Below are 8,699 nucleotides of genomic sequence, written 5' to 3'. Positions count from 1 at the left end.
ATGTTGTCCAGCGAGTTCATTAGAAATTGAACGTTTGAATTAGGTGAGTCAGGCTAGAGTCTAGTATTTGACTCACCCAAACATTAATTATTTTATTCTCTAACACTTTTATATCTCTTTTGTACTCATATTTATTTTAGAATATAGATTTGCAAATTGTAGGGGAAAATAATAATTAGAAACAACGCATCCATGTCTCTATGTTAGTTTATTTTTTTGAATTGCAAAAACAAATGCCGTTCACAGATATACAAAAGTTTTTAAGATTTTAAGAATGCCTTTCATAGTTTACCCATCCTTACAACAATTTGGTTTTCCATGTATTTTTTATTATATGAAGTACTTTTGAAATGAATTTTTGAATAATTTGGGAATTTGTGTTTTATACATTTACAGTGAAAAAAAACGTAAATTATTTCAAATTATTGAAAAGTGCAGAAGTATTAAACAGGGCCTTAAAAAATTCGATTAGTGTATTATTCGCGAATTGCTGAGGGTAGAGCCGAGGGCCGAGTTAGAGGGTCGGGCTAAGGGCCCATATGAGTGTTTTTTTTTTCCGATGGTTGGGCCCGTGAGATTATCACAGGCACCTAAATCATTCATTTATTACTTAATACTGGTTTAAAAACCTATGATAGACCTCCTACTTAATTAGTAGTCTTTTACTTCCAGCTCACTTGACCAAAGTATGAGTTGACATATTACAAACTATGGGAGTAAACATGAATAATGTAGAGTTGAAATTACTTAAAATACTGAAAACATACAATAATGGTGGTATTCATGTCCAAGAAGTTATTGCCTCAATGTTTCTACAAGCTTGTATCACCATTTTGGCATCTCCTTCCAAAATGACCTCTTTCCATTGCTTCTGAAGTGCGAAATCCACTGCCAATTCTACTGCAAGGGCTTCTGCTTCACCAGGCGTGTTGGCTCTGAATCTACCAACTTTTCCACCAAGAAATTCTCCTTCACTGTTCCTGCCAACAACAACTATGTTTGCATGAGCACAATCACTATGAAAACTTGCTTCAAAGTTAATTTTGCACCAGCTAGGTGGCGGCCTTATCCAACTTTGGTATGAAGAAAGAGAGACAGACTCTCCAGTATCAAAATCAACACTTTCTGTTGCAGTTTCAGAGAAGGCCAATATCCAATTTTGACAAGTTCTGTAAGCACGTTACATAATAGACTGTTGACTAGATATAGTCCCATTAAATCTTTGTTATTTCTAGCCTGTCGTATTGAATCCATGATGGCACAGAACAACATAGGGGAACATAGAATATCCATATATGGAGGTTTCTTTATGCTAAGACACATGTGAAGCCACTCATAAACCATAAAGTCTACTGCATCAGTCCTAATGCAAAGATTAGACAAACCATATTCCTCTTGTCCAAGGACAAAGAAAGAATAAGTGAGAAAGATCCTCTAAAGCATTGTTACAGAAACAACACATGAGGTCAATATTAAGGTGATGTGAAGATAAGATATCACCTGTAGGAATGATATTGAGAGAAGCCTTCCATATAAAATTTTGAACTATGGCTAGAATTTGGAGCTTCCAAATATGAGAGAACAACTTATCTCTCACTGAGCTTGTGGAAGCTTGAGATGTGTATCCATTAAGGGCTCTGGCTATATGATATGCAGACTTGACTGAGAAGTCACATTTTTTTGTGAATTGTTATATGATCTTGTCAGGGAAGGTCTTGTTTTAATGTCCATGATAGCATTAAGAAGAGACATGGGTAAGGAATTAAGAAGGTTTTCATTCCACTCTTCTCTTGGTTTCATAACATCTTGAACAAACACAATCTCATGGTTAATGTGTTCCATCCAATGTTTAATAAGTTTGAACTCTCCCATAAAAGGCACCTAAGCATCATACCAAAAGGTTATACTCTTCCCACCTCTCACTTGCCATATCATACCTTTAGCAATCACTTCCTTTGCCTTTAAGATGCTTCTGAATATGAAAGATGCACCTGAAGGCTTCCTATCATCCTCAGACATAGGATTCAAGAAATTCTCATATTTAGCTCTCATAACCCTTGTCCATATACAATCTTCTCCTTTCAAAATTTTCCAGTATAATTTGGCCAGCAAAGCTAAATTCATTTCCTTGAAACTTCTCAAACCTAGACCACCATCTTCCTTCTTCTGACAAATTTTTTCCCATTTACAAGTGTGTACAACCTTTGAATTAGGAGTGCCTTTCCACCAGAAATCTCTGGATAATTTATCTAATCTATATGTTATAGAAACATGTATGGCAAAGGATGACATGGTGTAAATGGGCATTGCCTGAGCAATAGATTTAATCAAGGTTGTTCTGCCAGCTTGAGAGAGTAAGCTGGCATGCCAACCCTCTATAACTTTAGACACTTTACACTACAAATGTAAGGGTCTTTTGTCACAAGACTCTTTTGCAAAAAACCTAAAAGTTGTTGCTAAAAGTGTCTTTTGCAACGCCTATAAGGTTGCAAAACGCGTTTGCCGCTTTTATGTGACCCAAGTCATTTGGACTTAATTATTTAGGACGCTATGGCATGACAAATGTTCCCAATTTAATATTTTTAAAAATAAAAAATTATCAATTATGACGCCATAGTTGTTGCTACTGTTTACGTAATTTGTTTAGCGTGGCCTATGGGCTTTTTATAACGGGGCGGTATTTAACTATTTATTTTCACTGGAAAAGTTTTTCGCGGGCTAGTTTCAAGTTAGGTTTTTTAAAATACTTTTAAATTGGAAACCTAAATATTAGACCGCCAAACCGCCAATATCTTTTCCATATACTGCCATCTATCTTCCATATACTGCCATCGAAGGATTCAAAGCTTTAACCATCTATCTTCCAGTGCCATCGAAGTTAAGGTAAGCTATCGACTTCTTCTCTTTTCTCTTTTCTCAAAAATCATATTAAATAGTTTAAAGCTTTGATTTTTTTTTTATTCTTTGATTATTTTTTTTGGTGTTTAGGTTTATTAGTAATCCTCTAAAAAGCTTCGGATTTTGGTTAGTCTCTTATTCGATCTCCTTTGGGATTTATATATTCATTCAGTCAGTTTTTTTTTTGTTCGCAATTGAGAAAATAGAAATCACTAAAGCTTCAAAGTGCCCTTTCTGATTAGCCTCACCTTTACTGCTTAGCCCACTTATCACTATTGCCTGCCCATCAGCCATCGGGGTATTGCTTCAATCCGAAATTCCCTGTTTAAGATGGGAAGATCAGCAATACAGAGTTTGTTGCTTTTGTTAAGTGGGTTTCAAACATATCTAAGCTGTTGGGAGGAAGTTTGTTTTAACACTTATTGATTCAGGAGTTCCATAAAGCATTGTAAATAGTTACCTTAGGGCTACTAGAAAACAGGAGCACTTAGTCCACTCTCATTAAAACGATTGGGGCTTCCTTAGATGCATTTACAGGAAGCAAGGAGTGTACTGGTTAATTCAATGAATATGATCCGACATTTTGTGTGAACCAGATTAGATGCACATTCTTTTTTATTGGTAACTAAGGTTGTACCAATCTAAAACAAGGTATTTGGTATATCCTTCTTTGTGGACGAGAATGGGTGCTTCTCTTGGGAATCTTATGGGGGTATTTTCATTTTTGGCTCGAACCAAAAACTAAAAAATTTGGAAACCCTAAACACTTTCTTTTCTCTAACCACTAAAGCAACAAAATTGACCACGCCTGATTTCTCTCTCTCTCTTTTTGGGGTGAGTAAGTGTTTTTTCTTTTCTTTTCTTTTTTTCGCTTGAAAGCTTGAAAAGCTTCGAATTTTGGTTTTGGGTTTCCTTCAAAGCTTCGACTTTTGGGTTGAGCTTCAAATTTTTTCAGGTTGGCTTAATTATCTTTGGATCTTAATTAATTTATCAGGTTAAAAGATGAAATTAATTACTACTAGAGCAATAAAGTTTGAAGCTTTAATTTTTCAGGTTTGTATTCTTCTCATTTGTAATCGTTTGATTGTAGATGGTTTTCCTTCTTTCCCAAATGGTGTTGTTTTGATGTTCCTTTGTTTCCCCCCTTTAGTAAATCATGGAAAATTTGAAGTTATTTACTTTAGTCAATTTATGTTTGAGCTGTTATGTATTATTCATCATCACTCATTGCTCTGACTGTTACAAACTTGTGCTTAATTTAGAAGGAGATTGATATATTCACTTGATGTACTTCTGTACTTTGTTAAATTGAAAGTTGAATTGAAATATTTTTCAGGGAATATCCACGAACAGGATTATAGATGTTCGGCGAATTTTGTCTGTTAACACAGTCACTTGCAACATAACAAACTTCTTGTTGTCTCACGAGGTAAGCAACAATCAAGCACTTGTAATAGTTCTTTTATCGTTGTTTTATAGTTCTTAATTGGTACTATTTTTTCCTTTTCCTTCATGGGTCTTTCCTCAATTTTTTTTTTTTTTTTTTTTTTTTTTTATGTTTTTGGGTATGCGGAGAGACACTTGACCTCATTCTTACTATAAAAATAGTAATCCTTCAATCAAAATGTAGTTCTTGCTACTGCCATATAGGAGTGAAAATAACTCCCAAATGGTGTTGTGCCCCGTTAGTTACATACATGTTTTAGTGATAAAACACGAAGTTCTTATCGAAGTTATATAGACTCAAGTTAGAAGAATTTATTAGTTCATTAATTTTCTATGAATTATGATAATGAGCTTACGTGTATATATGTGGGATCTATACGAGTTGACGTTGGTTATAGTTCTTTGGGAACGCGTGACTATAAGGAAGCATGTGAAGGTTGGAACTTACACCACTAGTCTATATATAGCCTACTTATTTCATGCATGTTGTATTTATTTGAATGGTTAAATGTTAGTTGATCGTTTGGTGTGCTGTGAGCCATGTTGTTTGGTGTGCCGTGAGCCACCAACGTGTCTAGAAAATGCAGACTTACTAAGACTCACAACATATAAGTTTTTTGTGTGGAAATAATGTTTTTGGCGAACAGTGTATTTTTTTTTCCTGACAAGTTTCTATACGTTTCTTTTTGTTCTTTTTAGCGAGATCTGAGGCACCAGTGAATATGATGAGGCTTTATTTGGGTTTAGATACATTATCATTGATCATCTTTTTATAGGCTTTCAACATTTACCGGTGATTGTAGAGCTTACTGAGGTATTATTGGCTTTCTAAGATACACTTTGTACAAATATCTCGTTTAGTTAAAATATGAGAGGCCTTATCTATTTGTTTTTTGTTTCGTACATTGAGCATTTATAGAAGAGTACTTGTAAGTTGTCAGTCAAGCTCGTGTTGCATCCATTTAGGTTTCAGTTGTTGCCGCAGTTCTATTCAGAACTTGTTAAAGAGCTCTCCCCATATAGAAACTCTTGCCTTGGAAGTAAACCAGGTTCTAAAAAAAGCTTTCATTCCTTTTATTAATAGTTATTTTTCTTCTTCATGTGTTTAGCCTAACTTGGCTTCTAATTCTTATACATCACTCTTCCAATGTTTAGGTAATGAAGGCAAAATATTGGGGAGAGGTGTTCCAAAGCATTCATTACCTAAAATCCATTGAGAACAGTCTGTCACTATTTTGGTAGTTGCAGAAATATGTAGGACCTGGTCATAGTTAATTATTGATAAGGTTTTTACAGTGTTGATTGGGCAGAAATTTCCAGCAATATTCTTGAAATATCTATCATCAATTGGTGAGTAGGTAAAAACTCTTGACTTTAGTTCTTCTTTGTGTCATTGAAAACTCAATATATACTTGGTTCTTTTTACTCTTTTGCTTAGTTTCAATCAAATCAGTTGGGATATTTGAACTTCCCAATCAGAGAATTTCTGACATGTTCCTTTATGACATTGAGTTGAAGTGAATCAGGAATCTTTATATGAGATAAGGGTTGTGGTGGTTTGTGAGTACTTGTATATGCTTGATTGATGTGTAGGTAGAAATAGAGGATAATTGTGTGGATTATGTGGTGCTGATTTTTGGTTTCTGAAAGAAGTAATATGCATACTTAGTGAACGGCATGTCAAAGAAGTCAAAAACGAATGGCCCACAGTGTCTGGAAATGGCATGTAGTGGCTAGAAATATGGCCTGCAGTGACCTGTTAGAGCCTAGAATTGGCCTAGGGCGGCCTGTAGCAACCCAACAGATGGCCTATAGCAGCCTAGAACTTGAAATTGTATGAAGTATGAAGCTTGGGTATTTTGTACCTTTCTACAATTATTGTTTGGAACCATAGGAACTTTAATAGCTAGTTTCTTAGTTAGTAATCAATGCACAAGTTTATTAGCGGGATATTAGTTGGATTTGGATATGAGTAAGTCCTCGAGATACGTCTCCATGTCCTTGAGATATGAGTTGGATTTGGAGGAGTTACATTTTTCCTGCCTATTCTTTTTGTTTGGCATGGTAATCACCGTCGTTATTTTATTTTCTTATTATAGTCTTGGAGTTTGTGTTCTTTTAAATGTTGTTTCCACCAAGTGATAGTTATGAAATGTGACGATGAAACAAGAGATCCTGGGATTTGGAACTAAATATCAATCTAGAGGATCTTTTTTTTTTTTAGCCTTCCCTTCCCTATTGAGTTGGTTTGTTCGGGGAATAATCGACTTCCCTCACGTGACGATCTCTATGTTGTTGATGGGACCATAGTTTGACCAATTTAAAAATATTTCACATGCATTGCTTACTTGCATTTTTGCTTTAATCTTCTTTTAATTTGGATAAGTATACTAATGTCTCTTTTCTTTTCCAATTTGTTGTTTGTACCAGATTGGCTAATTGGTTGGCGGTATATTGATAAGGAAAACTTGGGTGGATGTTGTGATTGTTGTCCAAATCGGCAGATTATGGGAATTTGGCCAAAATCTTATTTTTTGAAGAACTAATCTTATTTAGTTGATGGCTTTGAAGATTATGTAATTCAGTATATTGACAGAGACTAATTGTATGGATGCTCAGATAATGTTTTTGGATGATTTTAATTAATGAAATATATTTTGTTATAATTTATTGTGAATGAATACATCTGATTGGGGTTTTTAGTTTAATCATAAATTGTATTGGGTAGGTTTATGTAAATTGAAATGATTCAAAATAATCCCATTTGCCAAACTCATTGTAAAAGAATAACAATTACCAACACATTTGGAGCGGCTAAAACCACCAACAGTGGGGCAGCTAAAGATACACATTTGGCAACGCCCTTGGTGCAGCTAATGGTTTAAACTTTTTGCGACAAAGGTGCTGCAGCTAATGCTTTGCTTCTTTTGTGACGCCAGAGGGTGTAAATAAAAGTAACCCTTTTGCACGCTAGTAGGTGCAGCTAAAAAGAACCTTTTGCAACGCCAATTGCTGCAAATAGTTTAAATATTTTAAAAATCATTTTAGTTTGGGGAAATACTTTAGCAACACTAATAAAGTAATAGCAACGGCACAAGGCGTTGCAATAATCTTCAAGCTTTTGCAACGCCAATTGTTGCGTCTCATTTTAGTTTTTGTGACCCAATTTTTTGCAACGCTTTGCGACGCTTCACATTGCCGCATAAGCGTTGCCATCATTAGCAGCTTTTTAATTACACTTGGCGACACCCGGATGGCGTTGCAATTGAGCCTTTATGTTGTAGTGTTATCAGTTAGAAAAGAAAAATCTTGAACCTTTGAAGCAGAAAAGGTTAAGGGTGAACCCAGATAGAAGTCCTTAAGCTATACAGTGTTGATACATAAGATGGATTTGATGATATTTTGCTAATGGATATGAGTATTAGGGATGAAACATACACTTGACCTGTCATAGTTTATCAATTGACAAGAGGATTCACAGTACTCATCTAGGATATCAGTCACTATCTCCACATCCTTGATGTTTGTTTTGCAGAACACAATTAGATCATCAACATATAACATATGTGATATGCTAGGTTCTATTCTAGAAACTTTTATGCTTGTTAGGAGGTCAATTTGCTCATCCCTAAAGAAAAGTCTGGAGAGAGCTTCTGAAACTAGAATGAAGAGATAAGGTGATAGTGGATCACCTTGCCTAATGCCCCTTGAAGGGTTAATGGCCTTCATAGGTATACCATTGACTAGAACATTATATTGGATAGTTGAGGGAGAAAAAATGATGAGTTTGGTCCATTTATGAGAGAAGCCTCGGCTTTGAAAAATTTGAATGATGAAAGACCACTCTACCATATCATATGCCTTGACCATATCTAGTTTAATGGCACACCAACCTTTCTTATGCTTTTTCATAGATTTGATTTTATGCAAAATCTCATGAACAACTCCTACATTGTCACCAATATCTCTATTAGGTGCAAAGGCTCCTTGATGTGGGAAATATGAAAGAAGGTAAGAGAGGCTTAAGCCTGTTGGTTAGAATTTTTGATATGAGTTTGTAAATGACATTACACAGGTTGATTGGTCTAAAATTCTGAATCTTAGTTGGATTAGACACCTTTGGAATGAGAGAAATGAAGGTTTTGTTTATGGCAGTTCCAAAATGTTCCTCCTTAAAGACGGTTTGCACCACTTCAATGATCTCTTTCTTTACAACATGCCAGTACTTCTTATAAAAAATGGGTTGAAAACCATCTGGACCAGGAGCTTTAAGGTTACTCATTTTCTTAAGAACTTTGAAAATTTCAATGGGGGATAGGATGGCAATGAGGTTTTGGTTTTGTACATATGAGATA

At 35.1% G+C, this 8,699-nt stretch overlaps 1 long non-coding RNA gene across 2 annotated transcripts; it reads left to right on the top strand.

Annotated features, from left to right (window-relative positions):
- Nucleotides 1–3,701: 3,701 nt before the first annotated feature.
- On the top strand, nt 3,702–6,939 carry LOC147525485 (uncharacterized). 2 transcript variants are annotated; one of them, XR_015198208.1, is made up of 4 exons: nt 3,702–4,327; nt 5,044–5,393; nt 5,500–5,702; nt 6,775–6,939. It is a non-coding gene; the product is annotated as an uncharacterized LOC147525485 (long non-coding RNA). The 2 variants fall into 2 exon arrangements; XR_015198207.1 differs by having other exon boundaries at nt 5,044–5,702.
- The last annotated feature ends 1,760 nt before the right edge of the window (nt 6,940–8,699 follow it).

The sequence above is a fragment of the Coptis chinensis genome, chromosome 1 (assembly GCF_015680905.1).
Source record: "Coptis chinensis isolate HL-2020 chromosome 1, ASM1568090v1, whole genome shotgun sequence".
NCBI classification, from domain to species: domain Eukaryota; kingdom Viridiplantae; phylum Streptophyta; class Magnoliopsida; order Ranunculales; family Ranunculaceae; genus Coptis; species Coptis chinensis.
The sequence above is the reverse complement of the archived record's forward strand: the minus strand, read 5'-3'. Positions and strand labels throughout refer to the sequence as shown.